Source organism: Cornus florida, unplaced genomic scaffold (assembly GCF_030987335.1).
Source record: "Cornus florida cultivar Cherokee Brave unplaced genomic scaffold, ASM3098733v1 CherokeeBrave_3.0.0_Hap2_Chr08, whole genome shotgun sequence".
In the NCBI taxonomy this organism is placed as follows: domain Eukaryota; kingdom Viridiplantae; phylum Streptophyta; class Magnoliopsida; order Cornales; family Cornaceae; genus Cornus; species Cornus florida.
In genome coordinates this window covers 56,173,621-56,195,187 of record NW_026775578.1, presented here as the reverse complement: position 1 = coordinate 56,195,187, position 21,567 = coordinate 56,173,621, and positions in this window count along the sequence as shown.

Below are 21,567 nucleotides of genomic sequence, written 5' to 3'. Positions count from 1 at the left end.
TCGATCCAAGTTAAGGTTCGATCGATCGAACTTCCTCCAGCGAGAAAAAGTTAAAGTCCAGCTCATTTATTCCGTCCTTCACCCAATCATTGGAGAATATGCCCTGCACGACCACAGCTCATCATAGGGTGTATTTGACCTACCTATATAAGGAATATGATACACTTTTTGGTGAGGAGTCTAGAGTCTCTTGTCACACATTGAAAATCATCTTGGAGGTGGAGAGGAAGAAGGGAGGAAGCTAGAGCAACCATTGGAGGAGATCTTCATCTACAAGGAGCAGTCATGGAGTTAGCCCTTGAGGGTTGGATCATCACTACCATGAGTGGCTAGACATCTTCTTAGGGCTAGAGTTAGCCCCAAACATGCTTTCTTTACCTAATTTTGTGTAATTTTGAGGGATTTGTGTTGTAATGCATATTTTGATTCTTGAACTTATGAAGATTTTGATTATTCATTGAGTTCTATGGATTAATGCTTCTAATTGATCATTTTCTCTATCTATATGTCTATGTATGCTAGAGTAGATGCTCACCTCTAGATTTAATGTTATTGATGCATGTCTATGTGTATTAATGCCTTTAATCTTGAGATTGCCAAAATATGAAGTTCTTAATGTAATGCTCTTGTTATGTCTCTAGATGGTTCATACTTATTCCTTGATGGATTGTGTTTCTCTTTTAAGTAGTGTAGTGTTAGTTGGGGAAACAATTCATGCTTGTTCTTTGATGTCCCATGCTTTTGAATGCAAGAAGCATATGCTCTAATTTTGTGGTGTAAAGGAATTTTGAGCTTAATGAAGGATTAATGATTAGTTATGATATGTTGTATCTTTCACATGTGTTTAGACAATTTATTCCTCTCCCAATAGATATTTTGTACCTCTCACATGATGATTAGATAATGCATGTTTAACTAAGTCATCCTTATGGATTGCTTGGACTATGAGCTTAATGAAAGGTTCAATGACTTGAATTGTTATTTTGTTATCTTCACATGATGTTTAGACAATATATTCCTCTACCAATAGATGTATTATGGCCTCACACATGTTGATTGAGACAATTTGCACTTTTTGAGTCACCCTTACCAATTGAATATCTTTTACACACACAATATTGTTGCAACACATTCATTTCCCTCATTAGTCACTTGATTATGGTTTGGAATAGTTTTGTTTGGTGGTGATCTCTACACCCCAAGACCTTTCCTTCTTACTTACTCTTTATCTTATTGCATTGCTTTATTATAGTTTAGCTCATTTAGTATAATCAACCAACCAACCAATTGTGTGATCACTCGACCTACTAACCCTAATTACCATAGTTCACAATTCGATACACCATCAAATCCCTTGGGACGATCCCTACTCGCCCTAGCTATATTTTATATAGAGAAAGGTAGTAGTGGCTTTTTATAAATGCAAAACTTGGCCACCTCCTAAACACGCATAACTCTCAAGCTTTGTTGGTTATGGCGACTCCATCAAGGAAACCGACAACAAGTTTTTGGCGCCGTTGCCGGGGATTTTAAATTGGCAACGTCGAATTGTGAATTTCAATTAGGATTAGTATTCTTTTGATCGTGTTTTTACTTTCTTTTTATTTTCTGTTTTTAATTACTTATTAAGTTTGTTCTTCATTAACAAGGTGCATTGAGCAAGGAGCTAGCAAAGTAATTCCAAGCTAAGGAGCAAAGCAAAGCAAAGGAAAAATGCTTAAAATGAAGAGTTGCTAAAAAAATTTTGCTAAGCTAAGCTTTTAAATTTGGAGTTGAAGTGTTAAAGGACTATTGTGAGACCTTCTTACTCAATCTCCTTAGTTAAATTGGGGGCCCACGTGGTGGCATTGCATATCATTGAAAGCATGGGAGTATGGGAATTATTGTATATGGAGGAAGTTGATGATATTTGACTTGTTGTGGAGGAGAAGTGTTTGGTTGATTGCTTTGTTGTGATTTGTAGTCTTTACTTGATCATTCACTCTAGGCATTCACATGGAAAACCTAGAGGGTAATCTTGGCCACCTAGACCCGCATTTCATGCAAAACCTCCCTCCCGATCAATACGGTCTCGGAGCTCAAGGTCCAATGCCTCCAATGGTACTTCGTGACTATTATGATCTCCATGCATACCATGCACCTTCTTGTATCATGTTGCCTAATTTCGAGACAAATCAATATGAAATCAAGCCCGAAACTATTCAATTGTGTCCACTTTTCCATGGTCTAAATGATGAGGAGCCTTATAAGCATCTAAATGAATTCTTTGAAATATGTTCCACCATTAGATACATGAATGTCCCGGAGGAAGTGATTAGACTACTCCTTTTCCCTTTCACACTCAAAAGTAAGGCAAAACATTGGTTCAATACTTTGGAAGCAAATTCTATAACTTCTTGGATGCAAATGCAAAATGAATTTTTAAAAAAGTTTTATCCCATGAGTTTGACCAATGCTATGCGTACTTCAATTAGAACTTTTTCTCAAAAGGAAGGGGAGTTATTACATGAGGCTTGGGAAAGATTGAATGACTTGCTAGGGAAATGCCCACATCATGGCATTCCAAAATGGCAAGTGGTTCAATCCTTCTATGAGAGCCTATCCGACATTCATAAAGACATTGTTGATACATCATGTGGAGGATCGTATTTTGGGAAACATGAGGATGACATTTGGCAACTCTTTGAGAAGATGAGCGAAAACTCTTTGCAAAAATTTTATACTTCTCAAATTGACCATGAACGAAAAGAGAAGAAGAAAAATTCTCAAGTTTGTCAAATAGAGAGTTCAATGGGAATTGTAGCCGAGATTAAAACTGTTTCTCAAAAGTTTGACCAATTCTTGTTAAATCAAAAACCGGCTAACAATTCCTATCCTCATCATCATACCTCTCAAATGAATGAGCCTTGTATGACATGTTCAAGTGTTTTGCACACTACTTTTGATTGTCCCCACGGACATGCTTATAATGAACACTATGAACAAGTCAATGCTACATTTGCTCATCCCTATTCCAATGCTTATGTTCCAAGGTGGAATGGACATCCAAATTCTTTTCAAGCTCAGAATTTTTAAAACAAGTACATTCCACCTCACAAGGGAAATGAAAGTTTTCAAGGGTTCACTCCTTCATATCATCAAAGAATGAATAATTCTTCACATCCTTAATTGTATGAATTCCAAACGGAGCATCATTCTCCTCATGCACTTCACAATGATTCTACATTTGTAGATAAGGTTTTAATGGCTTTGGATAGCTTAGAGAAGAACACAAATTTGTTGCATTCACACTCTCAATCTATATTAAAGCTGGAGTCCCAAATCGGGATCATAGCTAATTCATTGAATACAAGGGAAGTGGGTAAGTTACCTAGTCAACCCGAGAGGAACCCAAAAGCTCAATTTTGTGTGGAGGCAAACTCTACGTCGGAGAATGCCTCACAAGTTCAAACACAAGCAATCACTACTTTGAGAAGTGGTAAGCAAGTTGACAATAAGGTTGAGTTGCCAAAGGAGGATAGTGAATCGGTGCAACCAAATGTTGTCACTCATCAAAATTCTAATTCCATACCTCTCTCTTTGGATGAGAATGTTCCAAATCAGAATACTCAATCTTCATCATCTTCTCAAGTGCCAAAATGTCATGAGCCAAAAGCTCCTTTCCCTTATGCTTTGAGAGAAACCTCACCTCAAGAGAGGCAAGATGGGAAAATACTTGACATGATGGATGTTTTCAAACAAGTGAACATAAATCTTCCCCTCTTAGATGCAATTAAGCAAATTTCGCCTTATGCCAAATTCTTGAAAGATCTTTGCACACAAAAGAGGAGGAACAAAGGACAAAGTCCTAAGAAAGTGTTCATCACGGAGCAAGTGAGCTCCATTCTTCAACAAAATACTCCACTCAAATGCAAAGACCCCGGTGCTCCAACCATTTCATGTGTAATTGGAAATCACGAGATCCGGAGAGCTCTTCTTGACTTAGGTTCAGGTGTTAACCTGATTCCTTATTCTGTGTATGTCCAATTGGGGTTAAATGAGTTAAAACCAACCTCGGTGGTGCTTCAAATGGCCGATAGATCCGTCAAAACACCTAGGGGTATGGTTGAGGACATCCTTGTCAAAGTAGACAAATTCTACTTTCCGGTTGATTTTGTAGTGTTAGACACTGAACCGGTTGCTAATTCCAATACTCAAATCCCAATCATCTTGGGAAGACCATTCCTTGCCACCGCCAATGCCACTATCAATTGTAGGTCCGGAATCATGGATCTTTCTTTTGGCAACATGATGGTCAAACTCAATGTTTTCAATGCAAGTCGATATCCCATAGATGAAGATGAGTGTTATGTTATTGATGTGTTAGATGAGGTTGTTGAGGAATCAATTCCCACAATGATCATCAAACAACCGCTTGAGGATGATCTCTCATCTCTTTTATCCGATGATCCTCTTGTCTCATGTCTTCTTGAAATGTATGAGAGTTGTGGGTTTGATAACGAAATTTCAATCAATGAAGTAAGCAATATAATGGAATCCGTAGCAAGTTTGAATTGTCCACCATGGAAAACTCCAATTGAGCCTCTTCCTTCACTTTCTAGTACTCCTCCGGTTCCATCTTTGGTATCTCCACCAACTCTTGAGCTAAAAACTTTGCCTTCTAATCTTAAGTATGCATTCCTCGCGACACTCTTCCGGTTATCATCTCTTCAAGCCTAGATGAGGACCAAGAAAATGCTCTACTTAATGTACTTAAAGAAAACAAAGAAGCTATAGGGTGGAGTGTGGCTGACCTTAAGGGAATTGATCCTTCTATTTGTATACATCGTATACTCATGGAAGAGGATACAAAACCCTTTAGGGATGCCCAAAGGAGATTGAATGCTAACATGAAAGAGGTAGTTAAGAAAGAAGTAGTGAAACTTTTGGATGCCGGAATCATCTACCCAATCTCCGATAGCAAATGGGTGAGTCCTACACAAGTAGTTCCCAAAAAGTCGGGAATTACTGTGGTTGAAATGCTAAAGGTGAGGAAATCTCTAAGCGTACCGCCAACTCATGGCGTGTGTGCATTGATTACCGAAAATTAAATGCCGCCACTAGAAAGGATCAATTTCCTTTACCCTTTATTGATCAAATCTTGGAGAGATTGGCGGGGCAACAATACTATTGCTTTCTAGATGGATATTCCGGTTACAACCAAGTGGCCCTTGACGCATTAGACCAAGAGAAAACCATCTTTACATGTCCATTTGACACATTTGCTTATAGACGGATGCCTTTTGGTTTGTGCAATGCTCCTGCTACATTCCAAAGGTGTATGATGTCTATCTTTTCGGATATGGTGGAAGAGTATCTTGAGGTCTTCATGGATGATTTTTCTGTTTTTGGGTCTTCCTTTGATGCTTGCCTCAAAAATTTGGACTTAGTGCTTAAAAGATGCCGTGAAACAAACCTTGTTCTTAGTTGGGAAAAGAGCCATTTCATGGTTCAAGAGGGAATTGTTTTGGGTCACGTCATATCTCGAAGAGGAATTGAGGTAGATAAGGCGAAAGTTGAACTCATCTCTGAACTACCCCCACCTTCAACGGTGAGGGAAGTTCACTCTTTTCTAGGTCATTCCGGCTTCTATCGCCGCTTCATCAAGGACTTTAGCAAAATAGCTAGACCTTTGTGCAATCTTCTTGCCAAGGATTCTCCTTTCATCTTCGATCAAGCATGCCTAGACGCCTTTCATAAATTGCGCACTTCATTGTCATCTGCTCCTATCATGCAACCTCCTAATTGGTCTTTGCCCTTTGAAATTATGTGTGATGCTTCTGACTATGCCATGGGGGCAGTTTTGGGCCAACGAGTAGGTAAGCTCCCTTGTGTCATATACTATGCAAGCAAAACCTTCTCAGGAGCTCAATTGAATTACTCCACTACCGAGAAGGAATTACTTGATATATTATATACTCTTGATAAGTTCCGCTCTTATTTGCTAGGATCTAAGGTTGTTGTTTACTCTGATCATGCTGCATTGAAACATCTTTTAACAAAGAGGGAAACAAAACCTACATTAATTAGATGGATTTTACTCCTCCAGGAATTCGATTTTGAAATCAAGGACAAAAAGGGCACCGAAAATGTGGATGCTGATCATCTTTCCAGATTACAAATAGAGCCTTTCCCTAGTCCTCCAATTCATGATTCTTTCCCGGATGAACAACTTTTTCAAGTCTCAAATGGAATAATGCCTTGGTTCGCTGATATTGTGAATTATTTGGCAATAGGCAACCTTCCAACCTCTTGGTCAAAGAACGACAAAAATCGTTTCTTTGCCAACATCCGGAATTACTATTGGGAAGACCCTGTTTTATACCGTTTTTGTCCCGATCAAATTGTGAGAAGATACATTCCGAAGAGTGAAATCCCAAGTGTCCTAGTGTTTTGCCACACACTTGCATGTGTTGGGCATTTTAGTGCAAAGAAGACCGCCCTAAAGATTCTTCAAAGTGGGCTCTTTTGGCCCACTATTCATAGAGATGCCTACAACTTTTGCAAGTCGTGTGAGAGGTGTCAAAAGATGGGAACAATGTCTAAAAGAGATATGATGCCATTAACCAATATATTGGTTGTTGAAATTTTTGATATTTGGGGCATTGATTTCATGGGTCCATTTCCTATGTCATATGGTTATCAATACATTCTTCTTGCCGTTGATTATGTTTCTAAGTGGGTTGAGGCTTGTGCTACCAAAACAAATGATCACTCCGTGGTCATTCAATTCATTAAATCCAATATCTTTGCTCGTTTTGGTATGCCAAGGGCTATGATAAGTGATGGAGGAAAGCATTTTTGCAATCACTTCTTGAGGCAATTATTTCTTAAGTACTCCGTCACTCACAAAGTAGCCACTCCCTACCATCCTCAAACAAGTGGACAAGTTGAAGTGTCCAACCGGGAAATTAAGCATATCCTTGAGAAAACGGTTAACCCCACCCGGAAAGATTGGTCAAGAAAGCTAAATGATGCTTTGTGGGCTTATCGTACGGCATATAAGACTCCCATTGGCATGTCCCCTTATAGAATGTTTATGGGAAGCCTTGCCATCTTCCAGTTGAGCTAGAACACAAAGTCTTTTGGGCAGTTAAAAAGCTCAATTTTGACCTAGCCAAAGCCGGAGAGAATAGGCTACTTCAATTGAGTGAATTGGAAGAGCTAAGGCACAATGCTTATGATAATGCCAAGCTCTACAAAGAAAGAACCAAAGCCTTCCATGATAAGCATATTGTGAAGAAGTCCTTAGAACCCGGTCAAAAAGCTTGGCTTTTCAACTCTAGGTTAAAACTCTTTCCCGGCAAATTGAGAACCAAGTGGGAAGGTCCCTATGAAATTATCTCGGTTGCACCGCATGGAGCGGTAGAGATACAAGACTTGAAGAAGGGGAACATCTTCAAGGTGAATGGGCAAAGATTGAAACCATACATAGAGGGTCAAGTCTTTCAAAGACATTTAGAGGCTGCATATCTTATTGACCCGGTGTATGAACATATTGATGAAGATTTTGACAAAGAACTCAAGACATCTTTTGAGTTAAATCCAACAAGTTCTTCCAAGAACCATTTGTTGGGTGGAACTCAAAACATCTCTCATCCCAAAAAGGAGGGGATGCATTACAAGATCTTTGATCTGGGTTAAAAGAACCATAGGTCTTGCTAGAGACGTTAAAGACTAGGACCGAAATTCGTAGGATGTCAAAACCCTATTCCTCCCTCATTTCTATCTTGTATTTTGATTCTTGCGAAGTTTAGATACTGTTTTTGTGGTTCATATACATTGGAAGGAACTGAGTAAGGGATTGCATGAGCATTTAAGTCATTTTGAGCATTTAGGCACAATTTCGATCGATCCAAGCCTTGGTTCGATCGATCGAACTTAGGTACGATCGATCCAACTATGGACTCGATCGATCCAGCTCTCATTTTGCACCCAACACTTAGAAAAATTTTGGACCTGCATCCAAACTCCAAAATGCATGCTCTCGGGATCTCCAAAGTTTCAAAAGTTCGATCGATCGTAAACCATTTCGATCGATCGAAATACCTTTCGATCGATCCAACATGTGGTTCGATCGATCATGAGTCCCAACACGTAGAAAAATTTTGGACCTGTATCCAAACTCTAAAATGCATGCTCTCGGGGCTTTTCAAAATTTTTCATGTTCGATCGATCGAATTCCAAGTTCGATCGATCCAAGGTTCCAACACGTGTCAACTCTTGAACCCTTAAACTTGTACATTCTTTATCTTTTTCGATCGATCGAAATCTTTCTTCGATCGATCGAAATTTGATTATTTGAAAAAAAAAAAAAAAAAAAAATTATACTGTCACTATTACTGTATTATACTTCCAGATGTTTTATGCTTTCATTTCTTTTATTCTGGATTTGTATTATACTGTCACTGTTACTGTATTATACCTTGCGGCCGGTCTGTCGGCTTTATTATTTTATTGATGTACCTGCACTTTATATTCTCTATATATTGCTTTTTGATTATGGATGTCTCTTAGTATCTCATATTTGTATGTTTGACTCCATCAGGTACACCACAGTGACTTCAGTGAGAGAGTGCTGCCTAATTTTTCAGGACCACTCTTACACCTCTCTCTCTATTCTCTATTTATCCCATCTTACACTTGCATGTCCACTGTGCACTGATTATCCTATCTTGTTATCTAATGAGTTTATCCGAGTGCAAACTTTTCAGGACCACAGTTTATCCCAAGTTTGGGGGGGCCATGCCACCCACTTTGGATACTTCTATCCCGATCATTCATGTCTAAAGCACTGGTATACTCTTTCCTTTGTTCTCTTCACACATTGAGGACAATGTGCAGTTTAAGTTTGGGGGTATTGGTGTATGTTTCAGTGTTACTTTAAAATTCAAATTTTGAGCATGTCTTGTGTATTTGAGGGATATTTCTATACTTGGTCCATTTCTAGCTATGATTTTGATCTTTTGAGGACTATATTGCTTAAAATTTAAAAATTGCTTGACTTGAGAGTCCAATACTCCTTGTATGCCTTAAGGATGCCATTTAGGAGTAAATTTTTCAAAAGATTGATATCTTGCTTGCATTTGTGGTCCACATCATCCTGATTTTGTGATTATTTTGAGATTCATTCTAAGATTCTACATTAGCACCGGCACACGCTAGCATTCAATTGTGGGGTACATGCTTTGTTGATTATTGAATTGGTTATATCCCAATTGGGCTAGTAGTGCATTGAAAGCTTTCATTCTTGATAAAGGTGGATAACAACCCCTTTCCATTGAGTAGCCGGGATTTTTTGCCTCATTAAGCAGTGAACTTCTCGCGCCGAAAGGTGGAGGGCCCAAACTCTAGGTTAATAATTGAATTGAAAAAAAGAAAAAAAGAAAAAGAAGAAGTTGCAAAAAGCAATAAAAGTGAGGACTTCTCCCAAAAGGTGAGAAGTGGGAAATGATTAGATGGTTGTTGTCTTGATTTGTAGCCTAGTTGATTTGAGTTTGTAAGTCCGTAGGGGTGTCTTAACACCTAATGCCCTAAAGCCATCTGGTTTGGGAGTCATTGACCTAAAGCTCGCTACATGAATCTTCTAGAAAGCTTAAGAGATCAACACATTGCACAATACTTCCATCTTTGATCCTCAATAAAAATAAAAAAATAAAAAAAATAGAGTGAAAAGAATAAGCGCACCTAGAACAATAAAGCTTTAATAAAAGGTCCACTCTCTTATCTTGATGATCGGTACTAGATTTGTGTGCTAGTTTGAGGGTAAGGATGTGATTACTTCTCTAGTTGGCTAAGATAGCAACACACTTGATGCCGGACCTCTCACATGGATTCTAGACTTGTTTCGATTTTTATGATCATTTTCTTGATATGTGGAGGACCATACTTGCTTGCTTGATATTGAAATTTTGGGAGATTGTTTAGAAACGGTTGAAAAATTGCATACTTGAGGTAGTTTTCTCCCAACGCTTGTTTGCAATATTGGTGCCTCTTTTGAAAGAATGAGCTTAATGTTTGTGGGTACCATTTCTGGAAACCCTCACGAGACTTTACTCGTCCACTAGGGGTAACCTAGGGGTTTAAAAGGCTTGTTGCATATGCTAAATGCAATCGTGTTCCCTACGAAAGTGGCGCTATCATTTTACTTGCTTTCCAGTTTATACTTGTTTAGTTGTTCATTTCATTCTTTTACTTCTTAGTTCATTGCTAGGGACTAGCAATATTTAAGTTTGGAGGTGTGATGAACACTGAAAAGTGCGCATTTAAACCCGTTAAGCTTAAGCATTCTAGTACCTTTATCTATCTTACTTTGCCGTTTTAGACTTATTACGTGTTATTTCTATTTTCAGGCACTAATCCCAAAATTGAGCTAACTCAGCCAAATAAGAGCTTAATTGAAGCAATCCTGAGATAAACCAAAGGAGAGAGCAAATTGGAAAAAGAAAGGAGTAAAAAGGAATCGAAGTTGTGCAGCTGAAAAGTTCGATCGATCCAACTTAGAGTTCGATCGATCGAACATCTATGATCGATCACAGTATTTCTCGATAGATCCAACCTTGGCCTTTGCTGAAATTCCAAGTTCGATCAATCGAACCCTATTTTGTCCTATTCAAATGATTGATCTTATCCACAGTTGTACTCCTACCTACCACTTTTGTCCTTTTCCCAATAAATATCTTCGAAATATCTCAGCCTTGTTCTTATCCGGAGGAGTCAGACCACTTCGATCGATCCAAGATGCAGTTCGATCGATCGAACCCATCTTCGATCAATCCAAGTTAAGGTTTGATCGATCGAACTTCCTCCAACGAGAAAAAGTTAAAGTCCAGCTCATTTATTCCGTCCTTCACCCAATCATTAGAGAATATGCCTTGCACGACCACAGCTCATCATAGGGTGTATTTGACCTACCTATATAAGGAATATGATACACTTTTTGGTGAGGAGTCTAGAGTCTCTTGTCACACATTGAAAATCATCTTGGAGGCTATTCTTGGAGAGGAAGAAGGGAGGAAGCTAGAGCAACCATTGGAGGAGATCTTCATCTACAAGGAGCAGCCATGGAGTTAGCCCTTGAGGGTTGGATCATCACTACCATGAGTGGCTAGACATCTTCTTGGGGCTAGAGTTAGCCCCAAACATGCTTTCTTTACCTAATCTTGTGTAATTTTGAGGGATTTGTGTTGTATTGCATATTTTGATTCTTGAACTTATGAAGATCTTGATTATTCATTGAGTTCTATGGATTAATGCTTTTAATTGATCATTTTCTCTATCTATATGTCTATGTATGCTAGAGTAGATGCTCACCTCTAGATTTAATGTTATTGATGCATGTCTATGTGTATTAATGCCTTTAATCTTGAGATTGCCAAAATATGAAGTTCTTAATGTAATGCTCTTGTTATGTCTCTAGATGGTTCATACTTATTCCTTGATGGATTGTGTTTCTCTTTTAAGTAGTGTAGTGTTAGTTGGGGAAATAATTCATGCTTGTTCTTTGATGTTCCATGCTTTTGAATGCAAGAAGCATATGCTCTAATTTTGTGGTGTAAAGGAATTTTGAGCTTAACGAAGGATTAATGATTAGTTATGATATGTTGTATCTTTCACACGTGTTTAGACAATTTATTCCTCTCCCAATAGATATTTTGTACTTCTCACATGATGATTAGATAATGCATGTTTAACTAAGTCATCCTTATGGATTGCTTGGACTGTGAGCTTAATGAAAGGTTCAATGACTTGAATTGTTATTTTGTTATCTTCACATGATGTTTAGACAATATATTCCTCTACCAATAGATGTATTGTGGCCTCACACATGTTGATTGAGACAATTTGCACTTGTTGAGTCACCCTTACCAATTGAATGTCTTTTATACACACAACATTGTTGCAACACATTCATTTCCCTCATTAGTCACTTGATTATGATTTGGAATAGTATTGTTTGGTGGTGATCTCTACACCCCAAGACCTTTCCTTCTTACTTACTCTTTATCTTATTGCATTGCTTTATTATAGTTTAGCTCATTTAGTATAATCAACCAACCAACCAATTGTGTGATCACTCGACCTACTAACCCTAATTACCATAGTTCACAATTCGATACACCATCAAATCCCTTGGGACGATCCCTACTCGCCCTATCTATATTTTATATAGAGAAAGGTAGTAGTGGCTTTTTATAAATGTAAAACTTGGCCACCTCCTAAACACACATAACTCTCAAGCTTTATTGGTTATGGCGACTCCATCAAGGAAACCGACAACAGGGGTTGTGCATACAATATTCCCTAATGATTGGATAAAGGACAACTTTCAATGGGATGGAATTTTAACTTTTTCGCATTGGAGGAAGTTCGATCGATCGAAAGGAAGTGAGATCGATCGAATTTAGGCTGGATCGATCCAACTGGCTGAGCTTTTTGGAAAAAGACAAATCCGAGATATTTAAGGGAGATATTTATGGGAAAAGGAGAAAAGTAGTTGGTGGGTGGTACAGCTGTGGATAGGATCAATCATTTGGATAAGGACAAAGGTGTTCGATCAATCGAAGAATGATGTTGGATCGATCGAACTTTGGGACTTAAGTGCTTTGGGTCAAGGCTTGGATCTATCTTGAAGTGTTGAAATCGATCAATGTTCGATCGATCGAACTTTGGACTTGGATCGATCGAACTTGCTGCTTTGCTTCATTTTGCTTCTTTCTTCCTCCACTTTGCTCCTTCCTTTGTTCAATCTCAGAATTGCTTCAATTAAGCTCTTATTTGGCTGAGTTAGCTTATTTTCGGGATAAGTGCTTGAACATGAAAATAATACGAAATCAATCTAAAATAGTAAAGTGAGATAGATAAAGGTACTAGAATGCCTAAGCTTAAGGGGTTTAAATACGCACTTTTCAGTGCTCATCAATTATATTCATGGACTGTAAGTATATGTAATTGGAGTAAAATTCTAGTATGTGAGCATGAAACTATGTATAAGACAAGTACTCCTTTATTCTGGATGAATGGGTTGATGGTGATGGGCTATTTTGACGAAGTTGTTGATGTTTGTTTTAGGAATGTTTTATATTATTTGTATTATGTGCTGGTACAGGTTAGATAAATTTTGAAGGTCCAAGAGAGACCATTGCATTTTTTTTTTTTTATGCATTTAAGCAGGTTGGCGTAGGACCCTTTTTAGGAGAGGTCATGCCGATTTTTTTTTTTTTTTTAATTGGCATCAGTTTAGGGTCGTTACAAGTATGTTATTAAGTTCTTTGCCAGAAGCAGAACTTAGGAATCGAAGGTTTATTTCCAGTTGGTGTTACTTTTAAAAGTATAAGCCGAAGAAGGAGTTAGGTGTGTGTGATAAGTCACCACATCTTGGACCTACACGATTTCAGTTTTCTCAAAAAGGAGAAAATCGAAGAGGATGAGCCCGAAAGAGATTTTAATGGAGGAGATTTCAATGTATCCAAGAAAGAGGATATTGAATCTTGAAGATGAAGGATCGCATGATGGTGATCTTATTCGCTAGTAGTATAATGAATGATACTAGTAGAGTTGGTGTGGATCAATCTACATATAAAACTTTCGTATTACCTTTAAAAAAGATAGGTAAAAAGAACTCTTTAAGAGTTTAGGAATCGGATGGAGTTCTTATCAGAACGAAACAATGATTTTATATCATGTTCCGGAGAGTATGGAGATTAGGTTATGACGTTCTAAGTTGCTCTATAAAGCAACATTATACGGTTTGCATTCCGCGTATAAGGAAGATGAGTGTTAAGCCTTTGGAATTTACTTAGGCAAATGGAGGTTATTTTTAAGATATGTTTAAAGGTTATATTTTGAGGTTGGATGATTACCTACGAAACTATAAAGGAAATTATGAACCAATCTGGTAAGGTTGATTCCAAAAGAGACTTTCTTTTCTAGAAAGAATGATGTTTCAGGTAGGATTATATTTTGTTTTATTGTATATATCTTATGTGTTTCATTTTCGTCAATTATTCAGGATTGGAAATGTGGTTTAGTTGGGGACTCAAGTGTGTGATTAGCTAACTACTATTTTGGAGGAATATCGTTATTTACGCTAGGATTGTGAGCATGTGGTCATAGGATTTGGTAAATATATATAATTCTAGCCAATCTATTAAACCTAAATATGCGTAATTATAGTATGTTTCAGGATGGGATAATGGAACCAGAAGAATGAGTCAAATAATCTAGTACGATTAGTTTGATATACTTAAACGCCATAATGATTTATTGGAGGTACTGACTTTGCTGAACATCTTCTTGGAAATTTCAAAAGTTGTTTGGGAAATGGTTGTTTGGGATGTCTTCCGTATAGGAAGCAATGTGCTTTTTGGAGGAAGGTCATTTTTACATATTAAATTGATTTTTCACGGATTTTGTCTATCGATTTAGGCAGTAGCTTATCATTTAGCATTACCAACTTGTTAAGCACTACATGTATAGGAATTTTGTGCGTCTATGCTATGACACTTGGAGGACTATGGATTGGTACCCTGGTATAGATATTGGGTACGGATGAATTGTTGTGCACTACAACCTATGTGTAGTTTTTAGTGTTTCTTAAACACCAGAACCTTAAATTTTCTATAAGGATCTGGAATTCAGTGGAGCCTAGACATAGAGGCAAAGTCCACAATGGAACAAAAATGAATTTGAAATAAAAGAATTCAGAGATTCTTGAATCCTGATGACAGAATTCCTTTTGTTAGGGGGGAAGAATGTAATACCCATAATTTTAAAAGGATGGTCTTGGTATTTTGATTAAGGATTTTGTTACATTTTTATTGAATTATGTATTTATTTGCTTAATTGGTTAATTATTTGAATTAATTGTTTAATTATTTAGAGGTTTTGGATTTTAATGAAATAATTTTGAGGTTTTAATTCTAGAATTCTTTCAGCTTTAATATTTATTTCTTTTATTCTTTTTTGTATTCCTGCTTGTTTACATATTAATTGTTTGGTATCCCTCGGATCTGTGCTTGGACTTGATCATCCGTAACTCTAGAATCGAGGGGTATCATAATACTCAATCAATACGGTTTGTTTAACATCCCAAAAACATAATCTAGACTCTTAAGATATACTTGAAAATCCTTTTTAGACCATATCTCTGCAATGCATCTAATCACGACAACAGACACCAATAGATTTTCTAAAGTGAGAAAGCTTAGGAGCATCTAATGGTTTAGTGAGAATATCAGCCAAATTCTGATCAGTATTTACTTTTTTCAAAGACACGACATTTTGTTCAATAAGTTCCTTAAGAAAATGATGTCGAATGTCAATATGCTTAGTCCTAGAATGCAAAACTAGATTCTTTGAAATATTAATTGTACTAGTATTAGCACAAAAATAGCAATAGTACCTTGATCAACTCCATAATCCAGTAGCATTTGTTTCATCCAAAGTAATTGTGTGCAATAAGTTCCAACAGCAATGTATTTAGCCTTACAAGATGATAAAGATTTGCAATTTTGTTTCTTGCTATACCATGAAACAAGATTAGTACCAACATAGAAACAACCACCTGAAGTACTTTTCTATCATCCTTGTTTCCAGCCCAATCAGCATCAGTATAGCCTGTAATCTCAGAGTTAGACTCAAAAGAATAACGCAATCCATAATTTAATGTACTATTAACATAACGAATAATGCGCTTGACTGCAAGAATGTGTTGTTCTTTAGAATCAGCTTGATACCTAGCACAAACACTTACACTAAATGAAATATCTGGCCTAGTTGCTGCCAAATATAACAAACTATTAATCATACTCCTATACAAGAAATGATCAACTTTGTTAGGATCAGAATCTCTATTCAATTTAGATGAAGTACTCATAGGAGTTTGAACATGCTTTGAATCTTTCATACCAAACTTCTTAACTAACTCTTTTACATATTTTAATTGAGATATGAAGATCCCATCATTAAGTTGTTTCACTTGGAGACCTAGAAAGAAGGTTAGTTCACCAACCATGCTCATTTCAAAAGTTTTACTCACATCTTTAGAAAAAGTATAAACAAGGTTACCACATATAGCACCAAAAACAATATCATCCACATATATTTGAGCAACAAGAAAATCTTTTTCTTTCCTGAAAATAAACAATGTTTTATCAGCTTCTGAAGCCCTTGTGCATTAAATAAGAAGTTAACTTCTTATACCATGCTCTAGGTGTTTGCTTTAAACCATAAAGAGCCTTTTTAAGATGAAACACAAAATCAGAATTATGTGGATCAATAAAACCTTTTGGTAGTGCTACATGAACTTCTTCTTCCAAAATACCATTTAGAAAAGCACTTTTAACATCCATTTGAAATAATTTGAATTTAAAGTGACATGCAATAGTAAAAAGAAGTCCAATAGACTCAAGTCTAGCAACAGGTGCAAAAGTCTCATCAAAATCAATTCATTCAACTTGAGTATATCCTTGTACAACTAATCTAGTTTTATTTCTCATCACAAGACCATTGGTGTCGTCGTGAACCAACAAGTTAAAATGTGTTAAAGAGTGGCCAAGTTTGAATTTATAAAGTGCCACTATTACCTCTAATTACTAATATAGCTAGGGTGAGTAGGGATCGTCCCAAGGGATCTAGGGCAATATGATATGAAAACAAGGTCGGACTAGTAGGTCGAGTGATCAAAAAGTGGTTTGATTGGTTACTTTAACTATAATGTAAACAAATTCAATACAAAGCAATTAAAGTAGATAAAGGGTAGAGAACAATAGAGAAAGACCTTGGGGTTTAGAGGTCACTACTAAACACCACCTTTCTAGATACTTAATGTGTAATGAATGAGAGAAAATATATGTTGCAACACTAAAATGTGTGAGTGATTGAATCAACAAGCATGGATAACTAATTAAGTATATATTGTCTAGACAACCTAATGAATAGCACTATATATCTAACTAAGCCATTATTCCTTTCTTTAAGCTCACAATCAAACATATTTACAAGTTAGAGAATTATACTACTTGCATTCATAAGCATGGAACATTAAACGACAAGTATGGATTGTCCTCCCATTTAGGAAAATAAGGCAACTACACTACAACTAGACTAGGGACATGCAAATTAAACTAAGGTAAAGATATAGTCCATCAAGAAATAATATGAACCATCAAACAAATCATAAGAGTATTCCATTAAAGTACCATGCCTTGATAATCTCTAGATTCATAACATTAACACACATAGACATGCATCAATATTACAAAACCAAGAGATAAACATATGAACATCTATTTTAGCAAACATAGACATATGGATAAAATGAAATGATCAATTAGAAGTATTAAATAACACAAATCATTGTAGAAACAAGATTCATATATAAATCAAATGTCAAGACAAAAGTTACAACATAAATCCCCTCATATTACAAAACATCAAACTCTAAAAGGCACTCATTGATGTAGTCATCCAACCCTTAAGGGCCATCTCCATGTTAGGATTGATCTTTTTCTCCTTGATGGAAACCCTAGATGAATGGAAGAACTCCTAAATGGTGTATGTCTCTCTAATCTCTAGGCTCTCTTCTCTTATCTTGTTATATGATAATATATGATATGATGATCCCCCCTCATAAAAATGGCTCAAAATCCTTATATAGGTAGCTCCAATGTCACACCCAATGGTTAGGTCTCGTGCACTAGGGCCTCTCCAATGATTACACCACGAGCCATCTTTTAATGAGCTGGACTCTATTTTATTTTGAATTTGAGGAGGTTCGATCGATCGAATTCTGATGAGATCGATCAAAGAATGGATAGATCGATCAAAGTTTGGCCGGATCGATCAAACCTTGGCGGCACCTTTTTGGAGTAAGACAAATCTGAGATATTTTGGGAAAAAGACAAAAGTGGTAAGTGAGGATAAGATCAAAGAAGTTTGATCAATCGAAATGAAAGTTGGATCAATCGAAGATGGAAATTTAAGAGGATAAGGACAAAGGGCTTGATCCATCTTGGTGAGGCTAGATCGATCACTGTGAGATCGATTGAAGATTGGTCTGATCGATCGAACCTTGCTGTTTTCCACTACTTTGCTCCTTTTTCCTTATTTCTTCCATTCAGCTTGAGATAGCTTCTTTTATGCTCTAATTTGGTTGAATTGACTTATTTTGGGGATAAGCAACTGAAAAGGGCAATAACACGAAATTAATCTAAAACAGAAAAATAAGATAAATAAAGGTTCTAGAATACTCGAGTTTAAGGGGTTTAAATGCGCACTTTTTAGTTCTTATCAACCATGTTCATCAAGTTTATTTTTAAAGATACATTTGGTACTTATGATATTAACATCACTAGGTCGAGGCACTAATTCCCAAATATCATTCTTTACAAATTGAAACAATTCTTCTTGCATTGCCATAAACCTATAAGAATTTTGAAGAGCTTCATTAACATTCTTAGGTTCAAACTGAGCCATGTGATATGAGTGTCCTATATCATCTACAATGTATGAATGTCCCACATCATCATGGATTGTACTCTTAGTACCATGCTTATCCCATGGACCTATCATATTGTCAATTGGATGACTTAATCTAGTTCTGGAACTGCTACATGTGGGAATATCTAGAGATGGTGCAAGAATTTCTATAGGTTCATCAATGGTGACCTCTAATTCCTCATCTTCATCTTTTTCAACCTCTTTACCTTCTCCATTTAAATCCTCAACTCTTTCTTCCTATGAATTGTAGGTTTTCTCCTTTCTCCTATAATTTTAAAATTTAGTTTCTTCTTCATCAAGTTGAGAAGAGGTTATCTTAGATTTTGTATCATCAAATACAACATTTATAAACTCCATGACCACTTTGGTTCGAAGATTAAAAACCCTATAAGCTTGACTTGTTTGTGAATAACCCAAAAACCACACCTTCATCACTTCTAGAGTCAAATTTTCCTAAGTGTTCCCTATCTTTAAGGATATAACATTTACTTCCAAAGACACTAAAGTATTTAACAATGGGCTTTCTATTATACCACAATTCATATGAAGTCTTGTTAGTTCTAGGCCTAAGATAAACTCTATTTAGGATATAACAAGCAGTATGTACCGATTCAGCCCAAAAGTGACTAGCAATCTTATTCCATGAAGCATAGTACGTGCCATACCTACAATTGTCTTATTTTTCCTTTCCACTACACCATTCTGCTGTGGTGTTTTAGGTGCAGAAAATTCATGCTTAATACCTTATCATAATATTCAATAAACTCGTTAAGTTTGAATTTACCTCTATTGTCGCTCCTAATCCGATTAATTCGATATCCCTTCTCATTTTGAATAAGTTGGCAAATAAATCTAAAATTCACAAAAGTATCAGATTTTTTTCTCAAATATGCAACAAAAGTAAATCTAGAAAAATTATCAACCATAACAAACATATATCTTTTTCTTCCAATGCTATCAGGTGTTATGCGACCTATCAAATCCATATGAATCAATTCTAAAGGTCAAGAAGTGACTTTATGAATAAGTCTCTTATGTGACACTCTAATTTGTTTTTCTAATTAACATGGACCACATATTTTATTCTTAGACATCTTCAATTTAGGTAAACCTCGAACGAGATCATTGTTAGACAAATTTACTAAATCGTTAAAATTCACATGTCCAAGTCTTTTATGCCATAAAGCAGCTTCATCAGTAACTGCAAAAACACACATTAGTAAAGGATCTAAAAACACAACATAACAATTATCAGAAATTCTAGTTCCTTTCAAGATGCATTCGTCTTTTTCATTAGTTACAAAACACCCTTGTTGAGTAAAATTGACTTGAAACTTCTCATAAAAGATTTGGCTAATACTCAACAGATTAGCAGCTAAACCTTTAACATATAGAACATTTTTTAACTTTCCAATTCCTAAAAATTTGATCTTACCTTTACCACTTGCAGTAGAAGCATTACCTTCATAAAAAATAACAGTACCAACTGAACATTCATTAAAAGTGATAAACAATGTTCTATCCCATGTCATATGCTTAGAGCAACCACTATCAAAGTACCAACCACATGGACCAAGTGCTCTAAGTGTTGTGTGCATGGCAAGGCATTTAAAATTTTCTTTCTTTACCCAAACAATTTTAGATTCATTATGCAATGATTTCCCTATTGTTCTAGGCAAAGTGTCACAAGGCTCAACAGTCATAATCCTCTTCTTCCTCAAATTTGAACTCTCTAGGTTTTTCAATTTCTTTCCTAGTTTAATTTTTCTTTTTTGACACTTATACTTAATATGTCCTTTTTCACCACAAAAATGACATGTTGAAATGAGTTTAGGAGAATTAGAAATAACACAAGATTTGGTTTCAACTTCATAAAAACATCTTTAGATTTTTGAAAATACAAATCCTTTGAAGTTGAAGCCAATTCTTGGGCAATTCCTAATATTAGGTTTCATTATCTTAGATTATTTGTGGAATGGATGATACAAATTACAAATGATAAGGGGAACAAGTCAAAGATTTTGAAAAGGCTATTTTCAGTTTTTATTTGGAAGATTTGGTTGGAAAGGAATTTAGCCTTACATAGAGGTTTCAAAGCTTCTTCTGCTGTTGCTGCAAATGATATTATTTGGGAAGTTTTGAATTTCTTTTCCTTTGGTCTAGCTGATGTGCCACTTATTTTTTATGCTGCTTGATGCTTTTGTTGCTGGTTTTTAGCTTGTTTTGGAAATGGTTTTGCTCCATTTCATGTCTTTTTATAAAGAGGGGTATGCCTCTCTATTGAATTATGTACTTTATTTTTCTATTTTGAAAATTTATAAAATCAACCCATTCATGAAAAAAAAAAAAAAAATAAGTCTTTGTTACTATAAGAATTCTCAACTTCTCTTTTCAACCTATCAATTTTGCAAGTGTCATTATTAACTTTTTGAAAAGACAATTTTGATTTAACAAACTCACTACTCAAATTATCAATTTTAAATTCCAGTAATTTATTAAACAAATTTACCTTCTTAAGCTCATTTTCCAGAAAATCAATTTTATGAAGAAGATTCAAATTCTTATAGCCAATTTCTTCCAAATTCTTATTAAAAATAGAAACTTCTAACTTATAAATATCAGTATATCGAGTTACCCGTTCTGATACCAATTTATGAAAATATAGTTACGCGGGATACAGAAACTGTAATGCCCACATTTTTTTATTAGGAATATTTATTTTTCTAGTTGACTTTTTAAGGAATAATAAAGATAATAGGTTTCCTTTTTAAAAGTTGAATTTTTTTAAAGAGGATCCTAAATTTGCTCACCTACCGATATTCTTATATTTATATAAGTTCTATTATTCTATTGCGTAAAAGAAAGAAATAAAACGAGAAAGAGAGAGAGAAAGAGAAGTTACTGATACTTCCTACCTTCTGTAGTAGTCGAGAGAAAGGACGGTGGTCAGACAATTACATAAAAGAAAGGTTTAGCAATTTCCAGGCAAGTTAATCTTGCATTGTATTTTTATATATGCTTGAAACT